This window comes from Dermacentor andersoni, chromosome 6 (genome assembly GCF_023375885.2).
Source record: "Dermacentor andersoni chromosome 6, qqDerAnde1_hic_scaffold, whole genome shotgun sequence".
NCBI classification, from domain to species: Eukaryota; Metazoa; Arthropoda; class Arachnida; order Ixodida; family Ixodidae; genus Dermacentor; species Dermacentor andersoni.
The window spans coordinates 5,225,339-5,231,487 of NC_092819.1; the positions used below are offsets into that span (position 1 = coordinate 5,225,339).

The 6,149-nt window shown below is 41.7% G+C and overlaps 1 long non-coding RNA gene across 1 annotated transcript in view; it reads right to left on the bottom strand.

Moving 5' to 3' along the window:
* LOC140218723 (uncharacterized) overlaps positions 1–6,149 on the bottom strand; it is an 86,491-nt gene that overhangs the window by 3,734 nt on the left and 76,608 nt on the right. The gene's annotated exons all lie outside the window — the stretch shown is intronic.

Consider the following 6,149-nt stretch of genomic DNA (forward strand, 5'->3'; position numbering starts at 1 on the left):
GACGTGTTCAAGCTAGAAATCCCAGCTAAAATATTCGCTAAGCGAGTGAGCTGCGCCCACGTCGCTGGCGTAATATCCGCTTTGTTTTCTTGGGCAAAACATGTTGAAAATGTGCTGTTCTTTTTCTCTGTGCGTTTCACGTTTCACTTGGCCATGTTTTTTTGTAAGTATATATATATATATATATATATATAGAAATATATATATATATATATATATATATATATATATATATATATATATATTACCCCCTTATTGGTTGGTATACTGATACAGATTTCCTTGTTGACACCTTGCTCAATGTTTTGTTCCCATTCTCCCTTTGAGTCAATCTCAGTCCTTTTGACGCCCACCAGGGGGATCGCATTTGACGCATTACTCTCAAGCAATACTTTCTGCCCAGCTCCAGGCGGTTTTCATTTGCCGGCTTCATCCGAGTGAATCAGGCTACCTGAGCTGTTCCTCTGCGTGCCCACCCATTATGTAAAATGTTTGGCGCGTGAACGAAACGCATGTTCCCGATAAGAGGATCTTCTGCACGGCTAGCTCTCCCGTGCCTTCAATATACGTATCTTTACGCTTTTACCGACAAGTTCCGGCTTTTGCAGCAAAGCTGTTTACGGCTGGATTCTTGCGGATCCGTGGGACCCCTCCTCGCCACGCCTCTTTGCCAGGTTGTGCACACCCACGATCGCCGTCCCTCTGCCGACATTGCGCAACGCTGCGGTGCGCGCTCTTCGGCGGCCCCTGGTGCGGCGCACACGCGCCGTCGTTGCAGTAGCCGCGCTATAATAAAGGGCCGCCGTTCGTTGTGTATCACTGCCTTGTGACGTAGAGATCATGCCACATCCTTTATCAGCTGCACTTTGGACTCGGCATGGGCAGGGCGCGTGTTGGTCGATCGGAAGAACAGCGGGAATACAACGAAAGTTTGTGCGCGTCGCCTTGAGCAGGTGCCCGGACACGAATAGCTTATTCCTCACCAACGCAAGCTTGACTTTACATCCAATCGTGGCAAGGCCAACGGGAACCGTGACCTCCTCGAGGACTTCGGGCGACTGGACTCGCACCGTCTCGACACCATCGACAAGGCCTGCAGTGACCAACTGGGGGCAAGCCGCAAACATCTGCACTAGCTGCAATTAACATACATTCTATGCGCAAGCATTTCGCCGACGTTAAGCACGACACCGTGCTAAGCAGGATGCAACTTTCGTGCGACCCCTTTCCGTGAACCACGGTGATCACAAGGCAATGATTACAATGGTCGCGAAATAAATGATGACAACCGGGATCTTTGAGTAAATGCCTCTTTACTCGCCCAATACTATGCTCATAATAGTCCACAGCAACGTCCCAGTATAGGAAAACCCCAACACAGCAAAGCCGACCATAAGAACAGCTTCGCTGGGCTTCCCTATACTCAAGGTGGAAGGGCTATGAATTTTTTTCTTTGTATAATTAAACTGTGTTGCCTTCGGTATGCTATTGTACCTACAACCCAAGATAATGGCCTATCGCCGGGAGCCCAGGAACGTGCCTTTAAGTGGCGAAGAAATAATCGAATAAACGTGTCAGTATGCAATTATTCCCTCAGGAAATGACACTCAGAATGCGTGTTTGAAGTTTGAAGTTTATTTCTTTCTTCATTACAGACAGTGGAAACAAGAGCTTAAGGCCATTTGGCCTCACAGGGGCTCTTGCTCCTAAGCGCGTTCGGCTTACATGATGATCCAATGTAAGAAAGAAGCAAATATAACAAGAAACAAGCAAGTACGATGTAGAAAATACAAATAAACAAGATAATGTGTACATTGTGCAATGACTATGTGAAAAAGACATTTATGCTTCAATTTTTGTGTGGGCATTCACATTACAGTGCATATTAAGGAATACATATATAGTGCATAAAAAATTTTAGTGCAATAGCATTTTATGTATAAATAATTTGATTGTGTATGAGAAGGTTTTTTATACATTGCTTAAAATTAGGCGCACAGAAATCAATTTTTTTCTCAAGGATGTTTAGTAGCTTTGGTATTTGATAGTCTATATCCTGACGTCCGTAGTTAGTACGCTTGAATGGTATTTTCTTGATTTGATAACGTAATGGGTATCGAGGAGAAGTGGATATGCTGACAACATAGAGCCTGTGTCTTTTTATATGTAAAAGTAATCTATAATAAAATACTTGTTTTGCTCGGATCAGTAAATGCTTGCCGAAGAGATTGTGTGTGGGTAAGTCACGCGGACTACCGTGGTAGTTTTCAAAAATTCGGACTACTCGTTTTTGCAAGCTTAATAACTTATCATAGTTTTTTGCTGTAGTTGTTCCCCAAATTAAGACACAATAAGTTAGCTTCGAGTAAAAAGGGCATAGTATATTGCTTTCTTTAGCCATAAAGGTATTAGATCACGTATTTGATCTAATAAAGGTCATAAAGATCATAAAGCTATTAGATCACCTATGATGCTTGCCTGAAAAAAAAATAACACGGCACAACCTGGTCGCCGTTTTAATAAACTGTAGAAGTGTAATGAATAAGACGGAAGAATTGGCAGGACTAATTGAGAGGGTGAGAGCTGACGTAGTTATTGGCACGGAATAATGGCTGAACCGTGATATCGGCGATCGTGAAGTCTTTCCGAGCGAATTTGTCGCGTATCGTAGAGATAGGTCGAGCCATGGGGGCGGTGTATTTTTACTTGTGCGAAGTTCCCTGAAATCTGCCGCCTGAGACATCCCATGTGATGTCGAATCTGTTTGGTTGGTGCACAGTAACCCTAGATGATAATTCTTCGTTCGCCGTAGGTGCATTTTACCGACCACCGAACTCTGATTACAATACACTTCAATCGCTGAATGAAATTATCTTGGAAGTTTCAAGCAGACTATTCATTCTTGCTGGTGATTTTAACTTGCCAGACTTAGAATGGCGTGATGGAATATGTGTAAGCAGCACTGGGTGCCGTGTAAACATAGAAATGAAAAATATTACTGACACTTTTGGTCTTATTCAATTTGTTACTTGCCCAACTCGATATAATAACGTTCTAGACCTCGTGTTCTCGAATTACCCCAGTTTGGAGAATAATGTCAGTGTTATTCCAGGTATCAGTGACCACATGGCAGTTGTTGCAGACATTAAAAAAGAGAGCAGAAGAACCTTAAGTTGTGCAACAAGAAAGGTTTTTCTATTCAGCAAGGGTGACTACTCAAGCATAGCTCAAAAGCTAGAAGAATATTTGCCCGTGTTTGAGTGCCTTGCCGAAACCGATAATGTAACCGATTTATGGTTTAAGTTTAGGGATAAGGTGTTAGCCCTTGTGGATAAGTATACACCTGCGATACAAGCAGGCAAGATTAGTAAATGCAAGAAGCCATGGATGACGTCAGGTATTTTGAGAGAAATCAGGAGAAGGCGACGAGTTTTCCGTAAATTATAGAAAACTGGAAGCAGTGAGCACGCGAGAGAATTACAAGCATTAACGGAGCAGTATAAAGCAAGTGTCGAAAAAGCAAAAGAGAGATATTTCGAGGGGCTCAATAATAATATGAAAACTAATCCCAAGTCGTTCTGGCATTATATCAAGGAGTGCGGATCTGATAATGTTGGAGTCAGCGAACTGAATTTTAATGATACGGTTACAGTCGATGAGGAAGCCAAAGCCACATGTTTAAATACGTATTTCCAATCCGTGTTTTTACCTAAGCACGACGTTCCTTCCCAACCGCACCCAAGCACTTTCCACTGATGCCGCCAGTGGAACTGGGTGTTCGTGGTATACGTTCTCTTCTTGAAAGCCAAGACGAATCCAAAGCAGTTGGTCCTGATGGTATCTCTCCTCGTGTACTGAAGCGATGTGCTGCGCCCATTTCGCTTTGCCTTTACATAATTTACACTAAGTCCCTTTCAACAGGCGCTTTACCCGATGATTGGAAAATTTCCCATGTTGTTCCGGTTCATAAGGGTGGCTCAAGAAAGGATGTAACAAATTACCGGCCCATTTCATTAACATCGATATCATGTAAACTCTTTGACCATATCCTATTTAAGCACATATTGACCCATCTTACAGATAATAATGTTCTGATAAATGAGCAGCACAGTTTTCGCACAGAATTTTCTTGTACCACGCAACTTGTAGAGTTCTTTCATGAGTTGGCTTCCAACGTCGACGAGGGTGGGAAAACAGATTGTGTGTTTTTAGATTTTCGAAAGGCCTTCGACACCGTGTCGCACTCCCTTCTCCTCGTCAAACTGCAGATTCTAAATTTTGACCAGAATGTACTAACTTGGATAACCAATTACTTGTTCGACAGGCGTCAATGCGTGCTTTTAAATGGGAGGTGTTCATCCTATCTTGGTGTATCGTCAGGCGTGCCACAAGGCTCCGTCCTTGGACCGCTCTTATTGCTCATTTTTGTTAATGATATTTCTGTGGGTATTTCATCGCGCATGCGTTTATTTGCCGACGATTGTGTTTTATATCGGCTGATTAGGGACGCGAGTGACCGCGTTTCCTTGCAGAACGATTCGGATCGTATTACAAGGTGGTGCCAGAAGTGGCGCATGATATTGAATCCAAAAAAGTGTGTGCACATGCGTGTTTCCAAAAAAGAAACAAATTGAAACATCTTACAGCCTGAATATGTATGTGATTACTACTGAACCGACATGCAAATATCTTGGTGTTGTTTTATCGCATGATTGCTCATGGAATGCTAATATTGATTATGTTGTTGGTAAAGCAGCAAGGGCTCTTAACTTTATCCAACGGAACCTAGGATGGAAATTAAAGAACACGGCCTACCTCACCAGTATTGGGCCGATTTTGGAGTACGCATGTCCTGTATGGGGCCCGATGCAGGCCAGGTCTATAGGTAAACTTGAAAAAATTCAGAATAGAGCTGCGCAGTTTGTTTTAGGGCGGTACAAGCGGACAGACAGCTGTACCGCTATGAACACGGAATTGAATTGGGAATCGCTTTCTTTACGCAGAAAAAAACTGCGGTTGAAGTTTCTCTTTTGTATTTTTCATGGCAACACTGGAATTGCTTATAATAACTACATTTATCAACCCAATTACATATCCAGTAGAAATGATCACCTACACAAAGTGAAAGAGTACCGTGCAAGGACAACTATGTTTTACAATTCCTTCTTTGTGATGACCAACAGAGATTGGAACCGGCTGCAAGAGACGCAAGTGTGCTGTATAGATGAAGAAGTGTTTTATTTAAGTCTTTAACCCCCCTGCTGTAACGCCTTTCTCGCAAAGCGGGGCACTCACTGAATAAAGAATAAAAAAATAAAGAATTTTATGCACACAGCCTACTACTTTGCTAAGATCATTGCTAAGCTTATTGACATGATTGTCCCAGGAGAGGTTCTCTTGGAACCACACCCACAAAAACATTTCCGTTGTTACTTGTTCTAGCCTCTTTGCTTGAAATAGAACAGTTATATTAACAGGCAATGGCTTGTTTATCGGTTTAAATATTATATATTGGGTTTTGTTGACATTCAATTGTAGTTTGTTGATGTACAGCCATTCAGATAATAAATTTAAATAATCATTTATTTTTTTTGTAAGCATTGCAAGGGAGAATTTGCAACGAAAAGTTTAGTATCGTCTGCGTACATGATGATATTAAGTGAGGAAGAAATGTTAGGAAGGTCATTGATATAAAGATTATACAATATAGGACCAAGTATGGATCCCTGTGGCACGCCAGTCTGTATGTTGAGAAGTGAGGAAGTAGCCTGATTATATGAAACAAACTGGTAACGATCCGTTAAGTAACTTCTCATTAAATCTAATGCTGTACCACGTATACCATAGTCATAAAGTTTGCACAAAAAGATAACATGATTTACACTGTCAAACGCCTTACGCAGGTCCAGAAATAAGCCTACCGTGTATAAAGGGTTTTCCATATTTTGCACTATCTTATGTTTTATATTTAGGAGCGCATCCACACATGATTTATTTTTTTTTTTATCCATACTGCGCCGTACTAACAATAGGATATTTCCTTAAGAAACCCTCTAGTCGAGTGTTTAGAACAAATAGTTTTGAAAAAAAGAGGTAGTATTGATATAGGTCGGAAGTTGTTTACACTATGGCCAGCACCACCTTTATGA